Source organism: Triticum aestivum, chromosome 6A (assembly GCF_018294505.1).
Source record: "Triticum aestivum cultivar Chinese Spring chromosome 6A, IWGSC CS RefSeq v2.1, whole genome shotgun sequence".
Lineage (NCBI taxonomy): Eukaryota > Viridiplantae > Streptophyta > Magnoliopsida > Poales > Poaceae > Triticum > Triticum aestivum.
In genome coordinates, this window is record NC_057809.1 from 572,825,892 (window position 1) to 572,840,100 (window position 14,209).

Consider the following 14,209-nt stretch of genomic DNA (forward strand, 5'->3'; position numbering starts at 1 on the left):
GGTGACGATGATGATGTTCTACCGACGCAGGGCTTCGCCTAAGCACCGCTACGATATGATCGAGGTGGATTATGGTGGAGAGGGGCACCGCACACGGCTAAGAGATCAAGAGATCAATTGTTGTGTCTATGGGGTGCCCCCTGGCCACGTATATAAAGGAGTGGAGGAGGGGGGAGAGGGCCGGCCCCTATGGCGCACCCTGGAGGAGTCCTACTCCCATCGGGAGTAGGATTCCCCCCTTTCCAAGTAGTAGGAGTAGGAGTCAAGGCAGGGGAAGAGAGAAGAGAAGGAAGGAGGGGGCGCAGCCCCTCCCCCTAGTCCAATTCGGACTAGGCCTTGGGGGGGGGCGCCCAACCTCTCCTCTCTCTTTCCCCTAGAGCCCAATAAGGCCCATATACTCCCCGGCGAATTCCCGTAACTCTCCGGTACTCCGAAAAATACCCGAATCACTCGGAACCTTTCCGATGTCCGAATATAGTTGTCCAATATATCGATCTTTATGTCTTGTCCATTTCGAGACTCCTCGTCATGTCCCCGATCTCATCCGGGACTCCGAACTCGTTCGGTACATCAAAACACATAAACTCATAATATAACCGTCATCAAACTTTAAGCGTGCGGACCCTACGGGTTCGAGAACTATGTAGACATGACCGAGACACGTCTCCGGTCAATAACCAATAGCGGAACCTGGATGCTCATATTGGCTCCTACATATTCTACGAAGATCTTTATCGGTCAAACCGCATAACAACATACATTGTTCCCTTTGTCATCGGTATGTTACTTGCCCGAGATTCGATCGTTGGTATCTCAAAACCTAGTTCAATCTTGTTACCGGCATGTCTCTTTACTCGTTCCGTAACACATCATCCCGCAACTAACTCATTAGTTGCAATGCTTGCAAGGCTTATAGTGATGTGCATTACCGAGTGGGCCCAGAGATACCTCTCCAACAATCGGAGTGACAAATCCTAATCTCGAAATACGCCAACCCAACAAGTACCTTCGGAGACACCTGTAGAGCACCTTTATAATCACCCAGTTATGTTGTGACGTTTGGTAGCACACAAAGTGTTCCTCCGGTAAACAGTATTTGCATAATCTCATAGTCATAGGAACATGTATAAGTCATGAAGAAAGCAATAACAACAAACTAAACGATCAAGTGCTATGGTAATGGAATGGGTCAAGTCAATCACATCATTCTCCTAATGATGTGATCCCGTTAATCAAATGACAACTCATGTCTATGGTTAGGAAACATAACCATCTTTGATCAACGAGCTAGTCAAGTAGAGGCATACTAGTGACACTCTGTTTGTCTATGTATTCACACATGTATTATGTTTCCGGTTAATACAATTCTAGCATGAATAATAAACATTTATCATGATATAAGGAAATAAATAATAACTTTATTATTGCCTCTAGGGCATATTTCCTTCATGTTCAACAAGATGATCTTAGATGTGAGGGGTAAACCAATAAAGACCATGGTAGATGGAATCAGGACTAAGTTGATGGTCAGGTTAAATACAAATAGGAGTAAGACACAGTTAGCCAAGTGGGAAATATGCCCAACATATGCTAAGTTGCTTGAAGAAGCAAAGAAACACTCTAGGAACCGTCAAGCATTGATGGCTGGGCCAAATATTTACCAAGTGACAAGCAATGAGAATACCTATGCAGTTAACTTGCAGCACAAGACATGTGGGTGCAGAAAATGGGATATGACTGCAGTGCCATGCAATCATGTAGTCTCTGCTATCACCAAAGCCAAATTAAGGCCTGAAGATTATGTGCATGACTTCTTCAAAAAGCCTATGTATCTGGCAGCATATAGTCCCATCATATTTCCTATACCTGGACCTGACCTTTGGCCTAAGACCAAAACTAGAGACATAGAACCCCCAGTTTTCAAGGATAAACCAAGGAAGAAGCAAACCAAAAGTAGAAGGAGCCAGTTTGAGCCACCAGCACCTAAAGATACATCTAGGATGGCATCAATTAAATGCAGCAATTGCAATCTTGTGGGTCGCAGATACACATCTTGCCACAAAACCCTAAAGCCAGGTCTAGCAATGAGAAAGAACAGGCATGGGGTTAGTCTCTGTTGCCATACTTGTTGCCATCTATTTCTGTTTTGCACCACCTGAATGTATTAACTTGCTACCATTTTCAAATGCAGTCAAACAGGACAGAGGAGGGTACCACATCTACTACTGCAGCTTCATTTGTTGCAGCTCCAGCAAGCAAGGCACCACCAGTGGCAAGCAGATCAGCAGCTCCAGCAAGTAGGGAACCACCAGTGGCAAGCAGCTCAGCAGCTCCAGCAAGCAGGCCAAGCAGCTCAGCAGCTCCAGCTAGGAGGCCAAGCAGCTCAGCAGCTCCAGCAAGCAGGCCAAGCAGCTCAGCAGCTCCAGCTAGGAGGCCAAGCAGCTTAGCTGCAGCAACAAGGACAACCTTCTTGCCACCAAGACAGAGGAAGAAACCATCAAGGCTGAAGGATTACTTTTATGCTTTAGGGAACTAATGTGCTTTGGAAAAACTGTTGATGATGTGATCTATTTTGGGAACAACTCATGCTAGTTTGATGTTATGGTACTGTAATAACTACTATTGATGGTCTTGCTCTGATGAGAATTATGCACTATGATGCTATTTTTGCTGTTATCATGTTCAATTTGATGATCCATATGATGGTCTTGTTGCTACCATGTTCAAATTGATCCATATGATGGTCTTGCTGTAAGGAAAATTAAACACTTGCTGATGATGGTCTTGCTGTTTTGATATTTATACACTTGTTGATGAGGGTCAAGATACCCCTAGGGCCATTTTGTCGATGAATCGATGAAATGATGGTTAAGGTACCCCTAGGGCCATTTTGTCGATTAATCGATGAAATGGTGGTCAAGATACCCCTAGGGACATTTTGTCGATTAATCGATGAAATGGTGGTCAAAGTACCCCTAGGGCCATTTTGTCGATGAATCGGTGAAATGGTGGTCAAAGTACCCCTAGGGTCATTTTGGTAGGCGGGAACCCATTGAACGAGTTCACGCCCGAGGGTGGTCCGATCTTCACGTCGTAGGATCGAATCGGGAGGGATAACTAGCTGCAAGCAGCCGGGATAACTAGCTTTATACCTGCCAAGGTTGGATGCAACCCGTACGTTGGGGATGGCTAACCGAAGCTACAAGAACTCCAACCCACTGTCCGAACAATCGCAGAACCACAAACCGAGATTAATCCACACAAAACGGCCGGAACCATAGAGCACGAACTAGGAGGAACCAGAGGCTCCTTCTCGCGAATCCGAATGAACTCACAAGAGCAAAGGTAGCAAGATCTCTCGGATCTCTCTAACAGTCTTGCTGCATAAGCTTGTAGCTAAATAGTTTTACCAAAAGGTCCTCTAGAGGATGGGGGAGATGGGGTTTTATAGCAGGGACAACCCCCCTTAGCTAGGTGTGAAAATGGTTTCAAAAGTAAGCAGGTTTGCATGGCTTCCTTGGGTGAATAAGCAGTCAACTTTGGGAGTTGTTGCAGAGCTCGGAAATTCGCGAAGTCTTAACAGTCTGGACACATTCCACGAGAATGACTAGAACTTTTGACTCACAACTCCAAATGATGTGAGGTTTTTTGCATTGGAAAGATAATTTAATGTAGCTTCTGTTGATGTACCCGTATGGCCCCGTCTCTCCATAATATGGGTGTGCCACACCAAAACATCATAGGTAAAAACTGACAGCATCAACTTCACTTGAAACTTGTTTTCTCCAAACTTGTTCCTCCAAAGTGGTTGCTTCAAGAGCTCATAGGTTGTTGGATTGCTTCCATGTTATACCTAAGTTCAACCAACAACAATGGAGATGAAAGCATAGTTGTGTCATCAAGGTTACAAGGTAAACTTAAGTTAGCGTTCACCTGGTCACTTATTTGTTTGGCGTGACTTCTTGTGATTGGACCTATAATTGTTGGAGACTTGTCGATGGTTGTGGTGTGCTCATCATCCTCCCCCTCTTGAAGAGGAGTCGTCCTCAACTCTGATGGTCCAAAGTATGGAGATAGGTCGGACACATTGAAAGTTGGACTAACACCATAATCCATCGGAAGGTCAATCTTGTAGGCATTGTCATTGATCTTCCCAAGAACTTTGAATGGACCATCTCCACGTGGCTGCAACTTGCATTTGCGTTGATCTGGGAAACGATCCTTCCGCAGGTGTACCCACACAAGATCACCTTCTTCAAACAACACCTTCTTTATTCCCTTGTTTGCTCGTTTTGCATATTGTTGAGTCATCTTCTCAATATTTTCCTTGGTCTTCTCATGAATTTTCTTCACGAAGTCAGCACGCTTACTTGCATCAAGATTGGTTTGCTCCTGCAATGGTAAAGGCAAAAGATCTATGGGAGCAGCAGGTTTGAAACCATAAACAATTTCAAATGGACAAAATTTAGTGGTCGAATGTACTGCCCTGTTGTATGCAAACTCCACGTGGGGGAGACATTCTTCCCACATCTTCAAATTTTTCTTTAAAACTACTCTCAGCATCATGGATAGCGTGTGGTTGACAACTTCAGTTTGTCCATCCGTTTGTGGGTGACATGTAGCGGAAAAGAGAAGCTTTTTCCCTAGCTTTGCCCACAACACTTTCCAAAAATAGCTCAGAAACTTGGTGTCACGATCCGAAACAATAGTGCGTGGTACTCCATGTAGCCGCACGATTTCCCTGAAAAACAAATCAGCAATGTGTGAAGCATCATCGCTCTTATGACACGGGATAAAATGAGCCATCTTGGTTAACCTATCAACCAACACAAAAACTCAATCACTCCCCCTCTTAGTGCGTGGTAATCCAAGAACAAAATCCATAGAAATATCTTCCCAAGGTGTACTAGAAATGGATAAGGGCGTATAAAGTCCATGAGGGTTTAAACGTGACTTAGCTTTGCGGCAAATCTCACAACGCAATATGTAGCGCTCAACATCACGCCTCATCCTTGGCCAAAAGAAATGGTCAATCAACACACTCCCAGTTTTCTTTGCTCCAAAATGTCCCATGAGACCACCAGCATGAGCCTCCTGCAAAAGCAACAAACGAACAGAGCAATCTGGGATGCATAATTTGTTAGCTCGAAAGAAGAATCCATCATGCAAGTGAAACTTTTCCCAACCTTTCCCCTCACTACACTTTGAGTGTGGTTCAGCAAAATATGGGTCATTGGCATACAATTCTTTGATGCTTTGCAACCCAAGAATTTTAGTATCAAGTTGTGAGAGTAAAATATGGCGTCTAGACAAAGCATCGACAACAACATTATCTTTTCCTTTCTTGTACTTGACAATATAGGGAAAAGATTCTATGAATTCACTCCATTTTGCATGTCTACAGTTCAGTTTTTGTTGACCCCTAAGGTGCTTTAAAGATTCATGGTCGGAATGTATCACAAATTCTTTAGGCCACAAATAATGTTGCCATGTTTCTAAAGATCTCACAAGTGCATATAATTCTTTCTCATAAACTGAATAATTTAGAGTTGCACCACTTAGCTTCTCACTAAAATATGCAATAGGCCTACCTTCTTGCATTAGTACGCCTCCAATACCCACACCACTTGCATCACATTCAATCTCAAAAGTCTTACCAAAGTTGGGGAGTGCAAGCAATGGTGTAGATGTCAATTTTTCTTGCAACTCTTGGAAGGCCTCCTCTTGTGCATTTGCCCACTCGAAGGGAACATCTTTCTTGGTTAGCTCATTCATTGGGGAAACAATGGTGTTGAAGTCCTTCACAAACCGACGGTAGAAACCAGCAAGGCCAAGAAAGCTTCGTACTTGGCTTACATTTTGTGGAGGCATCCACTCACGGATGGCCTTGACCTTCTCCTCATCTACCTCCACACCTTGACCTGAAACAACAAAGCCAAGAAACACAACTTTTTCTATGCAAAATGTGCACTTCTCCTTGTTAGCATATAATTTCTCCTCTCTTAGAACAGCAAGCACACATCGAATGCGTTCAACATGTTCATCCAAATTTTTTCTATAAATCAGGATGTCATCAAAGTAAACAACCACAAACTTGCCAATGAACATTCTAAGCACATGATTCATCAATCTCATGAAGGTACTAGGTGCATTTGTCAATCCAAATGGCATAACTAACCACTCATACAAACCAGATTTTGTTTTGAAAGCAGTTTTCCGTTCATCACCCTCTCTCATTCTTATTTGGTGGTAGCCACTTCGCAAGTCAATTTTAGAAAAGATGGTGGCACCACTAAGTTCATCAAGCATATCATCAAGCCTAGGTATTGGGTGCCTATACCTCACGGTGATGTTGTTAATAGGCCTACAATCACAACACATTCGGGAAGATCCGTCTTTCTTTGGTACTAAAAGAATAGGTACAACACAAGGAGTGAGACTTTCCCTTACATAACCTTTGTTTAGTAGACCTTCAACTTGTCGCTGAATCTCCTTGGTTTCCTCTGGGTTTGTGCGGTATGGTGGTCGGTTCGGCAATGGGGCTCCTGGAACCAAATCAATTTGGTGTTCAATGCCTCTTTGTGGTGGCAGCCCTGGTGGTATCTCCTCAGGGAACACATCTTCATACCCCTACAAACTTTCAACAACAACACTAGGAGTGGTGGAGGTTAATTCATTAGTAGAAAGAAAATTGTCCTTGTACAAAAGTACAAAGAACACGGAATTGGGTTCTCTCAACTCTCTCATGTCCCTTTTCCTAGCCACCATAACTAATCCTTGTTTTTCCCATGTCTTGGTCAATTTAAGCTGTGGGGTTTTATTTGGCTTTGGATTCTCTCGCTCACTATGTTGGTGGATGTCACTCAAGTGTTTCTCGCTCACTCTCTCTTTCTTTTTCAGATCATCCATCAATATTTCTTCGGGTGTCAAAGGGAGCAAAGATATGCACTCTCCCTTGTATTGGAATGATAGACGATTAGTACGGCCGCTGATTTGCACATCATGATCATACAACCAAGGTCTTCCCAACAGCAATTGGCATGCTTGCATTGGCGCCACGTCACATTCCACTTGTTCTCGGTACTTCCCAATGGAAAACTAAATGGTGAAAATGTTGCTTACTTGAAGTGTACCACAATCATTGAGCCATTGCATCTTATATGGACTTGGGTGCCTTTTTTGTTTCAGTCCCAACTTCTCTACCAAATCTGAACTTGCAATGTTGTAGCAACTGCCATTGTCAACAATAATTCTGCAAACCTTGTCCTTGATGGTGCCACGAGTGTGGAAAATATTATGTCGCTGCCCTTTCTCTTCTCTAGCTGCATTAACACTAAGCACACGATGAGAAACAAATCAATCTCCCATGTCGGCCTGAATATCACAACCACTCTTCTCGCCCTCTTCATCCTCATGATCACCCAATGCTCCATTGTCTTCATGCTCACTCTCAGATTCCCATCCACCTTGTTCATTCACAAAGAGAACTCTCTTGTTTCGACATTCAGAAGAAATGTGACCATGCCCTTTGCACTTCCAACACTCAATATCTCGGCTTTGATATGATGGTACAGCCGTGGGGTTAGAAGTACTTCCAGTAGCAGAAGGAGCACGCTTGTCAACATTCCTAGGAGATGGTGATGACGCCGATGAAGCCGTTGTTCGCAGGGTGGTGGTAGGGCGTGAAGTATGCTGAAATTGAGAATCACCATGAAAGGCACTTGGCTGCGACCTTTGCCATGGTGTGGTGGTGCGGCTATGAGATATCCGTCCATGACCACCCCGCCGCACCTTCCTCTCCGCGCGCTTTGCTTGCTCCAAAATATCTTGTAGAGTGTTATAGGGAAACATCTCCACAAAATATGAAATTTCATTGTTGAGACCATGCAGAAATCTTGCCATCTTTGACTCGTCATCTTCATGAATACGAGCACGAACCAGCAACAATTCCATCTCTTTGTAGTATTCATCCACCGTGCGCGTACCTTGGCTGAGGCGCTGCAATCTATTTCAGAGATCTCTTTGATATTGCGAAGGAACAAACCTTCGCCTCATTGCTTGTTTCATCTCTTCCCAAGTGTCAATGTGGTCACGACCTAGAAGCAGCTGATTTTCTTGGAGTTGGTTCCACAAAGTGAGTGCGTAACCGGAAAACTCAACACAAGCAAGGTTGACTCTCTTTGGATCAGCAAGGTTATGGATACGAAAAATTTGATCACACTGCTCTTCCCAATCAAAATATGCATCAGGGTCTTCCTTTCCTGTGAACTTGGGGACGTGCAACTTGATTCTTGCCATGTCATCTCGATCATGACATTCTGCATGACGCCCATATTCAGCAGCATGAACCATCATAATCATCAAAATCATCTCCATGACCACGAGCAACACGCTCATGAGGGTCATAGTAGTGCCCACGAGGACCATGGCCTCGCCCTCGAAGTTGTCCTCCTCGCTGCCCTCCATGAGCAGCAGCACCACGCCCACGAGCAGCAGCCACATGTCCACCATGGCTGTTGTTATCATCCTCCAAGTCACCGTCAACAACAGCATGCACAGAATTCTCCTCGCCAACTTCCTCAAGTGGATCAATAGGGTGTTGTCGGTGTCGAACCCTATCACCACCTGCTAGAGGATGCTCGTGAAGCATCCTTTCCATGGCTTGGAGTAAGTTGTTCTCGAGTCGCTGCAGCTCGGCACGTGTGACCGGGGCATCTTCTTCCCCATGGTTTTCTCCATGAACACTCGACCTAGACCCTGCCATGTTAGTAAGGCCAAAAGTGGAATAGGATAATTTTGTGGAATCACACAACCTCACCTCTTACTCACCAAAGTTCTTATGAGTTCACATCAGATTGTGCTTCTCCCGGATGTGTTAAAGCGATTGAAAGATAGGGATCAAAGAACTAGCTTCGGTTTTTGGTGGAGCTCGGTGGGGGTAAACAAAAAGGGGCTTGTGCTGAAATCAAGTTGATGCAAACCAAGAAAATATGGGGGTAGATCTGCTGCACCTTTGCACTAAGATTGAAAAACACACAACACACAAGCTTCTGAATTTTTTTCTACCAAGCTGAAACTTTTGGATCTTGCACAACACTTTCTTTTTCTCTCTTGACTTTTTTTGCCACTCTTTTTTTCTCTCTTTGATTTTTTTGCCATTTTCCCTCTCTCTTTTTCCAAAGCACAACAACCAAATCTGAAAACAACTATGAAGATGAACTTGGTGCAGATCTAAAAGATGAAGAACATGCAAGGTATGCAACAACAAGATCTCAGCACCAACAAGGCTTGGATTTATTTTTGGTGGGGCTTTGGACTTCTAGGACAGAAAATATAGCATGAAAAACACTCGATCTAAAGGGATGATAGCAAGATAAACTTGGATAACAGATCCTATCGTGTCAACGAAGGCTCTGATGCCAGATGATAGGCGGGAACCCGTTGAACGAGTTCACGCCCGAGGGTGGCCCGATCTTCACGTCGTAGGATCGAATCGGGAGGGATATTAGCTGTAAGCAGCCGAGATAACTAGCTTTATACCTGCCAAGGTTGGATGCAACCTGTATGTTGGGATGGCTAACCGAAGCTACAAGAACTCCAACCCGCTGTCCGAACAATCACAGAACCACAAACCGGGACTAATCCACACAAAACGGCTGGAACCGTAGAGCACGAACTAGGGGGAACCAGAGGCTCCTTCTCGCGAATCCGAATGAACTCACAAGAGCAAAGGTAGCAAGATCTCTCGGATCTCTCTAGCAGTCTTGCTGCATAAGCTTGTAGCTGAATGGTTTTACCAAAAGGTCCTCTAGAGGATGGGGGAGATGGGGTTTTATAGCAGGGACAACCCCCCTTAGCTAGGTGTGAAAATGGTTTCAAAAGTAAGTAGGTTTGCATGGCTTCCTTGGGTGAATAAGCAGTCAACTTTGGGAGTTGTTGCACAGCTCCTCGGAAATTCGCGAAGTCTTAACAGCGTGGACACCTTCCACGAGAATGACTAGAACTTTTGACTCACAACTCCAAATGATGTGAGGCTTTTTGCATTGGAAATATAATTTGATGTAGCTTCTGTTGATGTACCCATATGGCCCCGTATCTCCATCATATGGGTGTGCCACACCAAAACATCAGAGGTAAAAACTGACAGCATCAGCTTCACTTGAAACTTGTTTTCTCCCAACTTGTTCCTCCAAAGCGGTTGCTTCAAGAGCTCATAGGTTGTTGGATTGCTTCCATGTTATACCTAAGTTCAACCAACAACAATGGAGATGAAAGCATAGTTGTGTCATCAAGGTTAAAGGTAAACTTAAGTTAGCGTTCACCTGGTCACTTATTTGTTTGGCGTGACTTCTTGTGATTGGACCTATAATTGTTGGAGACTTGTCGATGGTTGTGGTGTCCTCATCACATTTTGTCGATGAATTGATGAAATGAGGGTCAAGGTACCCCTAGGGCCATTTTGTCTATGAATCGATGAAATGAGGGTCAAGGTACCCCTATGGCCATTCTGTTGATAAATCGATTAAATGAGGATCAAGGTACCCCTAGGGCCATTTTGTCGATGAATCGATGAAATGGTGGTCAAAGTACCCCTAGGGCCATTCTGTCGCTGAATCGATGAAATGAGGGTGAAGGTACCCCTAGGGCCATTCCATCGATGAATCGATGAAATGAGGGTGAAGGTACCCTTAGGGCCATTTTGTCGATGAATCGATGAAATGGTGGTCAAGGTACCCCTAGGGCCATTTTGTCGATGAATCGATGAAATGGTGGTCAAGGTACCCATAGGGCCATTTTGTTGATGAATCGATGAAATGAGGGTGAAGGTACCCCTAGGCCATTTTGTCGATGAATCGATGAAATGAGGGTGAAGGTACCCCTAGGGCCATTTTGTCGATTCATCGATGAAATGAGGGTCAAATTGGATCCAACACCATTGATAACAAAATAGTAAGTTAAATTACTTGGTCCACAGATTCATACTAAAATACTGAATAGATGATAATCATCTACACCATATAAAACCAAATTGTACTAAGCACATAAACCATATAACATCAAATTAGACTCACATTCATAAAGGTTCATCAAGGTTGGATCCAACACAATGGATCACAACATACATACTTAAATTACTGGGTTCACAAATTCAAACTAAAGTACTAAATAGATGATTATCATCTACATTACAACACTGCTGGATCAAACACCATGGATCACAAAATACATAGTTAGAGTAGTTGAGGACCAAGTTCATACTAACGTTTTGCATAGAAGACTATCATCTACATACAGATAGATGATTAACATACTAGAAGACACCCCAACTCATCTAAGATAGCCTTCACCCCCTGGAGCTTCTTCTTTATCTTCTCCTCAGACTTTTGAAGCTCAGAAATGTGATGCTACAATTTAAGCCTCTCTCCTGTCAGCCTTTCCTTCTCCTTCAAATGATTGAACTTCAAGTTCCTGATCACATTGGCTTGAGCACCTGTCAGGTTCACTAGAGTATCATACTTTTGCAGCAACTTCTTCTCCTCCTCCTCTTTCTTTGACAGCTCTGCCTTCAAGTTGCCCACTACAGTTTCTAGCTCAGCAATCTTCACATCAACATATTCCTTTTGCTCTTTCTGATTGTTTAACTCCACACCCTTCTGCTGCTGGACATCCAAGAGAGCATTCACATCAGCATACAAACTGTCATAATCCTCCTATACCTTCTTCTTCTCCTCCTCTTTCTTTGCCAGCTATGCCTTCAAGTTGCCCACTACAGTCTCTAACTCTGCAATCTTCACATCAAGACATTGCTTCTGCTCCTTTTGATTGTTCAACTCCAGACCCCTATGTTGCTGGGCATCCAAGAGAGCATTGACATCAGCCTACGAACTGTCATAATTCTCCTGTAGTTTCTTCTTCTCTTCTGTCAGGTTGTGAATTGCAAATGAACTCTCCAGATTGTCATTGGTCCTAGCTGACTTAATCTCCTCATACATATCCCATAACTTGGCCAATGCCTTCTCCATTGAGTCTGGCCATTCAAAATCAATCCATTGGACTACTCCACAGTTTATGCCTTCCTAAACAATAAAACAATAAAGAATCATCTAAGTGAGTAGGATGAAGACCACTGTTAAGTGCCATACTCCATAAGCAAACATGTTCAGGGTTCTAATATGTGCAGCAAACATATCACACAACAAACAAATAAACAATGAGCACTGTTAAACAAGTAATTAAGCACTGACCATAATAAACAATGGCTACAATCCACTCACTGGATAAAACAAGTTAAACAAAGACTAAGCACTTAACCAAGCTTAACAACTTGAAAAACAAGGCAGTAATCACTAACCACAATAAACAATGTGTACCATCTGATGACAAGGCATGTCAGCTTTAGATAAACAAAGACCAAACTAAACAAAGCTTAACAACTACGTAAACAAAACATTAAGCAATGAACAACTTCCTTTATAAATGATCATACCTTCTTAGCAAATCCTAGAAACCTTCTGCCAGTGTGCATCCCTTCAAATGCAACAAAGCGCTCAGCCGGCTCGCCGTGTTCACACAAAACATTCACATCTGCGTCAGTGCCATTGAAATTCAGATCGTGCATCGTAGCTGGAAGCTGCGGGAGCAAGCAAAGATAAACCTAGGTTCAGCTCGAGCTCATTCAAAAAATCTCCAATTCACTAAACCTAACCCTAACCCTAGCTATAGCAAACTGACCTTGATGATGCCATCGCAGGAGGAGGAGATGTTCATGACTGAATCCTCACTGGTCTCGTCGCTCCACAACACCATGGCCACGGGGGAGCAGCAGAACGGCGGTCGGCGGTGTGGCGGCATCGGGGGAAAAGAACTGAGTGAGGAGAGGAGAACAGAGTGACGAGAGGAGTGGGTGAGGCAGAGGAGAGAGCTGGATCGAGCCGGTTTCTATTAACCTAACAGGGGCGTCGGTGGGCACTGTAGCGCAGTTACAGGCGTCAGCTCGCGGCCGTGACGCCACGTCGACAAGACAGGGTCCCACCTGTCATAACAGTGCTTAAACTACCCGAACAGGAGGTTTTGTGCTTTCTGCAAAAGATTAGAAAAAATCAGTGTTTTCTGCAGAAAAAATGTAGAAGAGTGTTTTCTGCAAACCTAAGCTGAAATGTGGTGGTTTTCTGCAATTCACTCTAAAAAATGCCTCTAGCTAGAATATCTCTTCCTTTCAGGACCATTCTACAAATATGCGATGGGCATGACCCCAACTAAGCCTGAAGTGTGGAAGTATTGGGAAAGTAGACAACCTTCAAAACTCTGGCGCTCAAGGACTCGGGGAGTTTGTAGGATGCATGCACCAGTCTTGTCTTGCTAGAAGTGCCGAACTAAAAAGTTCCAAATCTCTAAAACCCAAGCCTCCCATAAACTTTGCTTTGGTCATTACTTTCCATGAGACCCAAGCTAGATTCCTTTTGCCTTGCTTACTCCACCGCCAGAACTACCCGATCATATTGATATGTTCACAGAGACCCCGAGAGAGCTTAAACCAAGCCATATACACTACAAAAAAAGACACATCCGTGACATTTTGGGCCGAACAAATTTTTTTTCCTGTCATACATATGACACTTCTATGACGATAATTGTGACAAAACCCGGTATCATCATAGATGTGGTGGGCTCCAACTTCCATGACAAAAAATCATGACAGAAAATGGGCTTTTCGTCCTAGACGGGCCGGAGACGCAGCTGCATGACATTCTTTGGGCCATCCATGACGGAAAAAACCGTGGTAGAAGCGAGGGGGAGGGAAATTTTGGGGAGTTCCCAGTTACGGTGGGAGGTCGGGGGCCGAGCGATGTGCGTTTCTCTCGTACACGTACGCGCGTGTGTGCGAGGCGTTGGCTCTAACTGAACCTGAGCGAGGCGTTGGGCTCTAACTGAACCCGAGCGATTGCATTGCAGGCTACGCGTTACTGAACCCGAGCGATCGATCGATGGCTGTTAACTAAACCCGATCGAGCGATTCCTTCGCTACTGCTGCTAACTGAAGCCGATCGATGCTACCTCTGGGATGAACAGTGAGCGTTGCGGGGGGGGGGTGGATGAACAGTGAGCGGTGGCGTTGCCTCTGGATGAATAGGACCCCGTGGTGTGGTGGAGGGCTGGATGAATAGTAGACGGTGGAGGGGTGCCCGTGGAGGGGTGGTTGAACAGGACC

General features: G+C 44.4%; 1 pseudogene; it reads right to left on the reverse strand.

The window, feature by feature from the left end:
* Positions 1–2,181: 2,181 nt before the first annotated feature.
* Positions 2,182–8,511, reverse strand: LOC123129719 (uncharacterized; annotated as a pseudogene).
* Between the last annotated feature and the right edge of the window lie 5,698 nt (positions 8,512–14,209).